This window comes from Phyllopteryx taeniolatus, chromosome 6 (genome assembly GCF_024500385.1).
Source record: "Phyllopteryx taeniolatus isolate TA_2022b chromosome 6, UOR_Ptae_1.2, whole genome shotgun sequence".
NCBI lineage: Eukaryota > Metazoa > Chordata > Actinopteri > Syngnathiformes > Syngnathidae > Phyllopteryx > Phyllopteryx taeniolatus.
This window is the reverse complement of record NC_084507.1, coordinates 25,152,296-25,158,295: the sequence shown is the minus strand read 5'-3', so window position 1 is coordinate 25,158,295 and position 6,000 is coordinate 25,152,296.

Here is a 6,000-nt window from a genome sequence, read left to right as displayed (position 1 = left end):
ACCAAATTGGGTCAAATAATACAAACAGACTGCGGGGAAAATTCAACTTAACTGAAAAAACAATTGAAAAACACCAAATGGAGTCAAATAAAACAAACAACACTATTTTTTTGTAAAATAAGCACAAACAACACAAATTTTGGTAAAAGATAGGGTTAGTAGACAAAATGCATCATACTTACTGGTTCCGGGTTGGATGCTCTAAATGAGCCGCCCGATGAAGTGAGCTGCGCCTGATGAAGACCAAAATCGGTCGAAATATTGCGCAACAGGCTTACTTGGAGTTAGGGAAAGCTAGAGGAAGGATGTAATGGGGGTGCCACATCATTATAATATTGTTGTTTTTGGGCGGATATGCCATTTGTTGTTTTTGGTGTGGGGGTGCCTTTTTTGTGTGTGTGTGTGCTGTTTGAAATGGGGTGACTCTTGAACCTAAAATTAGGACATCATTAAAATAATACAAAAAAATCAATTCAACCAAAATGGAGGAAGGCTATATATATAAAAAAATCAATTCAACCAAAATGGAGGAAGGCTGGAGCCAATTGGAATGGATGGAGGATGGACCCTAAATTAACAGCATGCAAAAAAACTAAATTAAAGGTGACTCAACCAAAATACGAAAACAAATACAAGGTAGGGTAAACAAATACTCACAATTGAATTGGACAAAATGGAGGACGGACGGAGCCAATCGGAATGGATGGAGGATGGACCCAAAATTTACATAATGCAAAAAAACTAAATTAAAGGTGATTCAACCAAAACAAGTCAAAACAAATACAAAGTAGGGTGAAAAAATACTCACAGTTTCATTGGACAAAGTAAACAAACAGAAAAGTCAAATAAGGACACAGTGGGAACAAAAATAATTTTATTAAACGGAACTAAAACCGCGTCTCAGAGTTGTGGCCGGGCGGATGCATAGTGTGGAGCTTGGGGGATGGACAGTGCATTTTCTTCCTCTCGGGGGCGCTCTTCCCCCGAGGGGGAGGCTCGGTTTCACTCCCCTAACCTCGCCAGTGCCTCCCCCTCGCTCTCTTCCGCCCGGACTTTTTTTCACTCGGATTCAGCGCCATTTGGCTTGGATACGGCGGGGTCCCTCGCCAGTGTGCTCGTCCCCTGGCGCGGGCCCCGGTCGCCTCGTCTCGCCTTCCGGACCTTACCTATTGTGGAGTCGCGCCGCCGAAGAGCAGTAAGACGCGTGAATACGAGTCGCGCCGCCGCCGAGCCGTAAGTCGCGTGAATACGAGTCGCGCAGCCAGAGAGCCAGTAAGACGCGTGAAGAGAGACGCGCCGCCGGAGAGCTTGTAAGCCGCGTGAATTGGAGTCGTGACTAGGATCCGAGGGAGCCAGCCGCAACAGAGGAGGTGATGCCGGACCAGCACGTGAACCAACAAATTGGACCTTAGTCAGGTTGGTGGGATGAGGGTGGCTGGGGTTGGTGCTAGTGGGGGGGGTCGCGTGGTGGGTGGATTTCGGCCGGGTCCACTATGGAGGACCGGACACCTCACCCATTCCGGATCCTAATCTTAACCTCAGTGGGAGTCCAGCCCTAAACCTAATTTTTGGAGATGCGCGACACTAGTTGTGCCAGTAAATTCGGGGGAGGTGGCCTTAATTCCGAGGCCCCTCAACCCTAACCCGAACGGGCTATAACCCCAATATGGGAGAAACCGTTAACCCCTGGGATGGGCCGACATTAAGGTCTCAAAATAAATAAATAAATAAATAAATAAATTAATTAACTAAAATTGAACTAAAGTTAACTAAAACAATGGAAAAACACCAAATTGGGTCAAATAATACAAACAGACTGCGGGGAAAATTCAACTTAACTGAAAAAACAATTGAAAAACACCAAATGGAGTCAAATAAAACAAACAACACTATTTTTTTGTAAAATAAGCACAAACAACACAAATTTTGGTAAAAGATAGGGTTAGTAGACAAAATGCATCATACTTACTGGTTCCGGGTTGGATGCTCTAAATGAGCCGCCCGATGAAGTGAGCTGCGCCTGATGAAGACCAAAATCGGTCGAAATATTGCGCAACAGGCTTACTTGGAGTTAGGGAAAGCTAGAGGAAGGATGTAATGGGGGTGCCACATCATTATAATATTGTTGTTTTTGGGCGGATATGCCATTTGTTGTTTTTGGTGTGGGGGTGCCTTTTTTGTGTGTGTGTGTGCTGTTTGAAATGGGGTGACTCTTGAACCTAAAATTAGGACATCATTAAAATAATACAAAAAAATCAATTCAACCAAAATGGAGGAAGGCTATATATATATAAAAAAATCAATTCAACCAAAATGGAGGAAGGCTGGAGCCAATTGGAATGGATGGAGGATGGACCCTAAATTAACAGCATGCAAAAAAACTAAATTAAAGGTGACTCAACCAAAATACGAAAACAAATACAAGGTAGGGTAAACAAATACTCACAATTGAATTGGACAAAATGGAGGACGGACGGAGCCAATCGGAATGGATGGAGGATGGACCCAAAATTTACATAATGCAAAAAAACTAAATTAAAGGTGATTCAACCAAAACAAGTCAAAACAAATACAAAGTAGGGTGAAAAAATACTCACAGTTTCATTGGACAAAGTAAACAAACAGAAAAGTCAAATAAGGACACAGTGGGAACAAAAATAATTTTATTAAACGGAACTAAAACCGCGTCTCAGAGTTGTGGCCGGGCGGATGCATAGTGTGGAGCTTGGGGGATGGACAGTGCATTTTCTTCCTCTCGGGGGCGCTCTTCCCCCGAGGGGGAGGCTCGGTTTCACTCCCCTAACCTCGCCAGTGCCTCCCCCTCGCTCTCTTCCGCCCGGACTTTTTTTCACTCGGATTCAGCGCCATTTGGCTTGGATACGGCGGGGTCCCTCGCCAGTGTGCTCGTCCCCTGGCGCGGGCCCCGGTCGCCTCGTCTCGCCTTCCGGACCTTACCTATTGTGGAGTCGCGCCGCCGAAGAGCAGTAAGACGCGTGAATACGAGTCGCGCCGCCGCCGAGCCGTAAGTCGCGTGAATACGAGTCGCGCAGCCAGAGAGCCAGTAAGACGCGTGAAGAGAGACGCGCCGCCGGAGAGCTTGTAAGCCGCGTGAATTGGAGTCGTGACTAGGATCCGAGGGAGCCAGCCGCAACAGAGGAGGTGATGCCGGACCAGCACGTGAACCAACAAATTGGACCTTAGTCAGGTTGGTGGGATGAGGGTGGCTGGGGTTGGTGCTAGTGGGGGGGGTCGCGTGGTGGGTGGATTTCGGCCGGGTCCACTATGGAGGACCGGACACCTCACCCATTCCGGATCCTAATCTTAACCTCAGTGGGAGTCCAGCCCTAAACCTAATTTTTGGAGATGCGCGACACTAGTTGTGCCAGTAAATTCGGGGGAGGTGGCCTTAATTCCGAGGCCCCTCAACCCTAACCCGAACGGGCTATAACCCCAATATGGGAGAAACCGTTAACCCCTGGGATGGGCCGACATTAAGGTCTCAAAATAAATAAATAAATAAATAAATAAATTAATTAACTAAAATTGAACTAAAGTTAACTAAAACAATGGAAAAACACCAAATTGGGTCAAATAATACAAACAGACTGCGGGGAAAATTCAACTTAACTGAAAAAACAATTGAAAAACACCAAATGGAGTCAAATAAAACAAACAACACTATTTTTTTGTAAAATAAGCACAAACAACACAAATTTTGGTAAAAGATAGGGTTAGTAGACAAAATGCATCATACTTACTGGTTCCGGGTTGGATGCTCTAAATGAGCCGCCCGATGAAGTGAGCTGCGCCTGATGAAGACCAAAATCGGTCGAAATATTGCGCAACAGGCTTACTTGGAGTTAGGGAAAGCTAGAGGAAGGATGTAATGGGGGTGCCACATCATTATAATATTGTTGTTTTTGGGCGGATATGCCATTTGTTGTTTTTGGTGTGGGGGTGCCTTTTTTGTGTGTGTGTGTGCTGTTTGAAATGGGGTGACTCTTGAACCTAAAATTAGGACATCATTAAAATAATACAAAAAAATCAATTCAACCAAAATGGAGGAAGGCTATATATATATAAAAAAATCAATTCAACCAAAATGGAGGAAGGCTGGAGCCAATTGGAATGGATGGAGGATGGACCCTAAATTAACAGCATGCAAAAAAAACTAAATTAAAGGTGACTCAACCAAAATACGAAAACAAATACAAGGTAGGGTAAACAAATACTCACAATTGAATTGGACAAAATGGAGGACGGACGGAGCCAATCGGAATGGATGGAGGATGGACCCAAAATTTACATAATGCAAAAAAACTAAATTAAAGGTGATTCAACCAAAACAAGTCAAAACAAATACAAAGTAGGGTGAAAAAATACTCACAGTTTCATTGGACAAAGTAAACAAACAGAAAAGTCAAATAAGGACACAGTGGGAACAAAAATAATTTTATTAAACGGAACTAAAACCGCGTCTCAGAGTTGTGGCCGGGCGGATGCATAGTGTGGAGCTTGGGGGATGGACAGTGCATTTTCTTCCTCTCGGGGGCGCTCTTCCCCCGAGGGGGAGGCTCGGTTTCACTCCCCTAACCTCGCCAGTGCCTCCCCCTCGCTCTCTTCCGCCCGGACTTTTTTTCACTCGGATTCAGCGCCATTTGGCTTGGATACGGCGGGGTCCCTCGCCAGTGTGCTCGTCCCCTGGCGCGGGCCCCGGTCGCCTCGTCTCGCCTTCCGGACCTTACCTATTGTGGAGTCGCGCCGCCGAAGAGCAGTAAGACGCGTGAATACGAGTCGCGCCGCCGCCGAGCCGTAAGTCGCGTGAATACGAGTCGCGCAGCCAGAGAGCCAGTAAGACGCGTGAAGAGAGACGCGCCGCCGGAGAGCTTGTAAGCCGCGTGAATTGGAGTCGTGACTAGGATCCGAGGGAGCCAGCCGCAACAGAGGAGGTGATGCCGGACCAGCACGTGAACCAACAAATTGGACCTTAGTCAGGTTGGTGGGATGAGGGTGGCTGGGGTTGGTGCTAGTGGGGGGGGTCGCGTGGTGGGTGGATTTCGGCCGGGTCCACTATGGAGGACCGGACACCTCACCCATTCCGGATCCTAATCTTAACCTCAGTGGGAGTCCAGCCCTAAACCTAATTTTTGGAGATGCGCGACACTAGTTGTGCCAGTAAATTCGGGGGAGGTGGCCTTAATTCCGAGGCCCCTCAACCCTAACCCGAACGGGCTATAACCCCAATATGGGAGAAACCGTTAACCCCTGGGATGGGCCGACATTAAGGTCTCAAAATAAATAAATAAATAAATAAATAAATTAATTAACTAAAATTGAACTAAAGTTAACTAAAACAATGGAAAAACACCAAATTGGGTCAAATAATACAAACAGACTGCGGGGAAAATTCAACTTAACTGAAAAAACAATTGAAAAACACCAAATGGAGTCAAATAAAACAAACAACACTATTTTTTTGTAAAATAAGCACAAACAACACAAATTTTGGTAAAAGATAGGGTTAGTAGACAAAATGCATCATACTTACTGGTTCCGGGTTGGATGCTCTAAATGAGCCGCCCGATGAAGTGAGCTGCGCCTGATGAAGACCAAAATCGGTCGAAATATTGCGCAACAGGCTTACTTGGAGTTAGGGAAAGCTAGAGGAAGGATGTAATGGGGGTGCCACATCATTATAATATTGTTGTTTTTGGGCGGATATGCCATTTGTTGTTTTTGGTGTGGGGGTGCCTTTTTTGTGTGTGTGTGTGCTGTTTGAAATGGGGTGACTCTTGAACCTAAAATTAGGACATCATTAAAATAATACAAAAAAATCAATTCAACCAAAATGGAGGAAGGCTATATATATATAAAAAAATCAATTCAACCAAAATGGAGGAAGGCTGGAGCCAATTGGAATGGATGGAGGATGGACCCTAAATTAACAGCATGCAAAAAAACTAAATTAAAGGTGACTCAACCAAAATACGAAAACAAATA